Genomic DNA, 6,434 nt, shown 5'->3' on the forward strand with positions numbered 1-6,434 from the left:
GATTTGTTTGTTGTGTCTTGCTTTTTTGTTGTATTTTGTTATGTCTGAGCAGGCAGGCTGTGTATTGCTTGTTGCTTGCACCATACTTTTCACTTCCTTCTCCAATGGGTAGGGTTAGTCGCTCAGGTATGGTACAGCAGGGCAGGTCCCGCTGAAGGAGAGTTGCTGGGATCGGTTGTTTGTGGCACATACTAGGGCCAACCGGGCAGATCAGGAGTCAGTGCAGGGCAGGTTCTGGTAGGCCATGCCTGTGCTGCTTGAGGGTGTGATGTGCAGTGCATGGTGCAGGTAGGCAGGAAGGAGGGGTAAGATTGTTACGTGTAGAACTAAGATAGGTATGGGAAAGAGGAGACAGAGGAGAGAAGAACAAGCACCAGTAACATGCACGAAGGAGAGTGTTAAGGGTGCTTGTGGTTGGAGTGGAGAGATGAGAGACTAAGTAATGGAGAAAAACGAAAAGGAAAAAAAAAAGGTAAGAGAAAAAAATTAATAAGTAAAAATTAGGAAAAAAAATAGAGCCCCAGGGATCCCACCAGTGCAGCTGTGAGGACTGGGGAAGTTTTTGCTAGGCCGTGAAGTACAATCTGGCTAGAAGGGGTGGAGGTGTCACACAGTGCCAGGTATTCAGGCAACAGGAATAGAAGGTAGGTGTAAAGAGATGAGATACTAAGAAGTGAATACAAAAAGAGGAAAAGAAAGAGAAGAAAACAAAACAAGCAAAAAACCCAAACAAACAAAAAGCCCAAAAAAAAACTGACAAGGAAAAAGAAATGCCCCCAGGGATGCCACTGCACATGTGTGCAGAGTAATGGAGTAGCTCGTAAACCGTGGAGTACTGCCCGGCTAGAAGGGGCTCTCATGCCGAGTAAAGAAAAAGAAAACAAACAAAACAGAACAAATGAGAACAAACAAACGAACAAAAGCCCCAGGAGTCCCCCCAGCATGTCTGCATGGGCTGGGAATCAGTTTCACAGTGGAGCCATGTTTCGTAGACTCTCAGGAAGATGGAAAGATGGCACACGGAGCCAGGTATTTGAGAGAAAGAAAGGGGATGTGTTGGGATATAAGGAAGAAATTTAAAGAAGCTGAAAAAATTAGCAGCAGCAACCAACAAATGGCGCTCGGGGAACAGGTCATTGTGGGCGGGTGGAGTCCAAGCAGCTCCAAGGTGAAGCCATTGCTTCGCAGCCAAGAGACTGTGGCCGCAGGAAGCAGAGGAGGCCAAGTGGGGGTGAAGAAGTGTGTGGGGTGGTGGGAAAGCGTATGTCACTGGTTACCGGTTGTTCTGTCTCCTGCTGGAAACTCTGTGAAGCTGCTTTCTCATACCCCCTGTTCGCTGATCTCTGATAGGAATCCATGATGGCGGATCTGTGCTGCTATAGCTGATAGGGGACTTCTGCACGTATCTCCCCTTACTCTGTTCTCTGTCAGTTTCTTATTCCATTCACTGCTAGGTCAAGTTCTTTATCTCTTCATTTGGTGCTTAGGGTTTCAGGATTGACGTGTGTCTCTGCTTGACTTAGTTTTTCGGATCTTTGCTCTGGGGGGATGGCATGGTGCTTTTGTCTATAGTGCCATCTTGCCTGGAAGTCTGGTCTCGTATACCTGACTGAACTAAGAAGCACATTCCTTATGTGTGTTACGGTTTGTTTTATAGGCTTGTCTAATCTTTGGCTGAAAGGTGGGCTTCTGGAGTAGCTTTAGTTCTGCCTGAGCAGGATATCCTAGGCCATAGTCTCAGGAGTTCCTCCATTCACCATGAGACCAATAAGTCAGGTCTTTTTTTGTGAATTTGAATTTTGTTCTGCATTGTTCTCCTGCTCTGTTCAGGACCATCTATTGTGATCCCTGTCAGAATGGTTGATGGTGGTAGCCAGCGCCATCTAGTTGCTCTGGGCTCACGCTGGTGGAAGCGCTCGTTCATGTCGTCCCTTAGTCCTTTGGACTAATATTTTCATTGTATCTTTTGTTTTCGTCATTCTCCTTTGGTCTCAATGTGGTAGGACCAAGGAATGTATCTTAGATGGCCGCTCACAAGATTTTAAGATTCCAGACGCTACTCAACCGCAGTAGAACATTTTCTTTATGAACTATGTTATGCCAGTAACCTCGATGTCCCCCAAGATGCTATTAGGTTTTTTTTTTTAAATTGTACTTCTGGTGAAGGCTTACAGAACAAATAGTTTCTCACTAAACAGTAGTATACATATTGTTTTACGACGTTGGTTAACAACCCCATGACATGTTAACCGTCTCTGTTCTCAATCTTTGTTTTTTTTTTTTTTTGGTGAAAATATACATAGCCAAAGATACACCACTTCAAAAATTTTTACATGCACAGTCCAGTGACATCGAGTACACTCTTCCAATTGTGCTGCTATTTTCACTTTATTTTTTTTGCATTTTTTTTTTTTATTGTATTTCCGGTGAAGGCTTACAGAACAAATAGTTTCTCATGAAACAGTAGTTCATATATTGTTTTATGACATTGGTTAACAACCCCACAACATGTCAACTCTCTCCCTTGCTATTCTCACTTTAGATGAAGGTTTACAGAGCAAAATAGTTTCTCATTAAACACTTTAGGACGTTAGGTTTTTGATGTCAGGGTGAGAAAGAGGAAGGAATCCTCAAAATCTCTCATGCTCTCCAGCATGGTTGACTGGATGACAGGGAAGATAGGAGGGGCAGATTATGGTGGGAAAATGATGACTTACGTTTGTTGGAAATTAAATTGGCCTGGAAAATATTTTTTCTATGGAGCCATGTTGATTACTCCCGAGTTCCTTTGATCATCCAGATGGTCACCAATCAACTGTTTAATGACACGTGGTGAAACATGGAAAGAACATGAGTTGGCACAGAAGCTGTGGCTTTGATTCATGGCTCTGACGTGTTATCACCTAGTTATAACCTCAGGCAAGGCAGTTAATCTTTCTGGCTCTTTATTTCTCTGTAAAATGGAAATGATATTTGTCCAGCTCTTGTAAGATTTTTGTGAGATTCAAATGAGAAAGTGTTTGTGAGGGCATTTTGTCAACTCACACAGACTGTTCAAATACATTTTTACTGGAGTTATTCCTTCTCCTTTGTAAAAAGATGAGTATTTCAAGATTTTTTGCTTCAAGACTGGTTAAGAACTTCTAAAACAATCTTAAATAAATATATGTTTGCAGGTCCATAAAATTATTCTTGAGATTGAAAAAAATGTAAAGTATAGGCATTCATGCTTTCATTGGCTCTTAATAGCCTTAGTTACTACATTAAGCTTTTAGTGTTGTGATTAGTAAAATATGAAACTACTAATACATTGTAATGGCTTGTGGAGAAATTTCTTGCAGAATACCAAGAAAAGTTAGTGTTGGACCACATTTATAGTTTCTAGTTATTTCTGGATCAGTACTATATATTCTTGAATTTAGTTTTTCTTTCTCTTTATCACTTTCTAACTTGTTAAATATTCATTTATTAGTACTTGAATTTAGCTTCATTAAATCCTTTGGAGAGTGAAGGGGGGTTTGTTCCCATTAATAATACGAATAATATAATTTTCTCCCTAAAGTCTTGGGGCAAATTTCATTTGAGATCCTGTCTTAAGCTGGGTTCTCTAGAGAAGCAAAACGAGTAAAGCATGTAAATATATATAGAGAGAGATTCATATCCAGGAAATGGTTCATGCGGTTGTAGAGGTGGAGAATGTCCTGAGTCTGTGGGTCAGGATAGAAGCTTCTCCTGATTTGCGTAGCCGCAGGGGCTGGCGAACCCAGGATCGACAGGTCAAAGAGCAAGACTCTTCTTGCTGACAGGCTGCGAAGATCAGTGAATCCCCAAGATCGTCAGTAAGACTGCAGTTAAGTTGCTAGTTCAAGTCCCAAAAACCAGAGATCAGATAGACAGGAGCCAGCTGCAGAATCCAGCACGAGCAAAAAGCCCATGAGCCTTGCCAGACTGTCCACTTATATTCAATGCAGGCCACACGCCCAAGGAAACTCCCATTCAACTGATTGGCTTCTCACAGCAGATCCCATTGTGGGGGTGATCACAACATCATACAACTGCCAAACCACTGAGAGTCATGGCCCAGGCAAGTTAACATACAGTCTTAACCATCACAGACCTGTAAAATTAGATATAGCTTAGATGAAACATTTGGCCTATGCTGTTGCCTAATGTACCTAAAATTAAGTTTTTTTTTATGAGAAATTATTACAGTTTCTAAAAAAGTTTATTTAATAATTTCTCCCTAATTGTGGTATTCTTCTATCATTAAATGATCACTTTCATTTTATTTGTATGTAAAGAACTTAGTATTTTATTCATAAATATAATAAAAATGTAGACCTTACAAAGTTAGTTACAAAAAGAAGATATTTCTTGAGGTTATATATAAGAAAGGTTAAATAGCTGAAAATATGTGCCCAGATAGTTTTTATAGCAGGTATACCCAAATCTTGATAAAGGACAAGTAATATATTCAGGTAAGTAGATATGTATGGCGGTTACCATCACATCTAAAGGTGATCAAATTTGGTGGATAGAAATACCTGATATTTGTCTCCGACAAGTTCCTCCTGACTACGTTGATCTCATGGTTGATCAAATGTCACAAGTGGGAGATGAGACTCTAAAGAGAATAGGCACAGAAGTGTGTATGAAATGCATGAAAAATAGAATTCTTCAGTTGATAGGAAATACTGGAAAATTTGGGATTGTCACCTTTTTATGATTTGGCTTGGGAAGGTTCCTCTCCAGGTACTCCTTGTTTTTGAAAAAAGTGATATACTGGTATGATCTCGGTCTGTTTCTGAGATCTTTTTTAAAATTTAATTTATTTTTTTTATTCTGCTTTAAGTGAAAGTTTACAATTCAAGTTAATCTCTCATATAGCAATTTATACATACATTGTTATGTGACCGTAGTTGTTTTCCTATACTGTGACAGCACACTCCATCTTTCCACCCCGGATTTCCTGTGGCCATTCAACCAGCTCCTGTCCCTCTCTGCCTTCTCATCTCACCATTGGACAGGAGCTGCCATTTAGTCTCGTATATCTGCTTGAGCTAAGAAGCACACTCTTCACGAGTATTATTTTATGTCCTGTAGTCCAGTCTAATCTTTGCGTGAAGAGTTGGCCTCGAGAGTGCTTTTAGTTTTGGGCTAACAGAGAATCTGGAGGCCATATCTTCCAGGGTCCCTCCGGTCTCAATCAAACCGTAAAGTTTGGTCTTTTTACTAGAATTTGAGTTCTGCACCCCACTTTTCTCCTGCTCTATCAGGGATTGTCTGTTGTATTCCCTGTCAGGGCGGTCATTGGTGGTAGCCAGGCACCATCTAGTACTTTTGGTCTCAAGCTGATGAAGTCTCTGGTTTATGTGACTCTATTTGTCTCTTGGACTGATTCTTTCCTTGTGTCCTTGATGTTATATATTCTATATTCTCCCTTGCTCCAGATGGATTGGGACCATTTGATGCATGTTAGATGGCTGCTTGCTAACTTTTAAGACTCCAGATGCCACTCACCAAAGTGAGATGCAGACCATTTTCTTAATAAACTTTGTCATCACAGTTGACCTAGATGTCACGGGAAACCCTGGTCCCCAGGCTCCCACCTCTGCTGCTGTCCCTCGAAGTGTTTAGTTGTATTCAGGAAACTTCTTAGCTTTGGTTTAGTCCAGTTATCCTGAGTTTTCCTGTAGTGTGTTTTGTCTTTTCCTTCATCTGAGATACTTCTTGTCTACTATCTAGCTAATGAATAACCCACTCCCTCCATCCCCACCCTCATAATCATCAAAGAATTTTTTTTTTCTGTGTTTAAACCTTTTCTGGAGTTCTTATAATAGTGATCTTATACAATATTTGTCTTTTTGTGACTGATTAAATTCAGTCAGCATAATGTCTTCCAGATTCATCCATGTTATGTTTCACGGATTCATTTTTGTTCTTTATCATTGTGTAATTGTGTAAATATACCATAATTTGTTTATCCATTTGTCCGTTCCTGTGCACCTAGGTTGTTTCCATCTTTTTGCTATTGTGAACAGTGCTGCAGTGAACATGGGTATGCATATATCTATTCATGTGACTCTTATTTCTCTAGGATATATTCCAAGGAGTGGGATAGCTGGATCGTATGGTACCTCTATTTCTAGCTTTTTAAGGAGGTGCCAAATTGATTTCCAAAGCGGTTGTACCATTTTACATTCCTATCAACAATATATGTGTTCCTGTCTCTCCACAACCTCTCCACCATTTATTGTTTTGTGTTTTTTGGATTAATGGTAGCCTTGTTGAGGTGAGATGGTATCTTGTTGTGGTTTTGAGTTGCATTTCTCTAATGGCTAATGATCCTGAGCATTTCCTCATATGTCTGTTAGCTGCCTGAATGTCTTCTTTGGCATAGTGCCTATTATCCTTTTCTCGTGGTTTTTTTTTTT

General features: G+C 40.2%; 1 protein-coding gene across 1 annotated transcript in view; it reads left to right on the top strand.

Moving 5' to 3' along the window:
* SPIRE1 (spire type actin nucleation factor 1) overlaps nt 1–6,434 on the top strand; it is a 377,419-nt gene that overhangs the window by 17,547 nt on the left and 353,438 nt on the right. The window lies entirely within an intron of this gene.

The sequence above is a fragment of the Trichechus manatus genome, unplaced genomic scaffold (assembly GCF_000243295.1).
Source record: "Trichechus manatus latirostris isolate Lorelei unplaced genomic scaffold, TriManLat1.0 scaffold00262, whole genome shotgun sequence".
Classification (NCBI taxonomy): domain Eukaryota; kingdom Metazoa; phylum Chordata; class Mammalia; order Sirenia; family Trichechidae; genus Trichechus; species Trichechus manatus.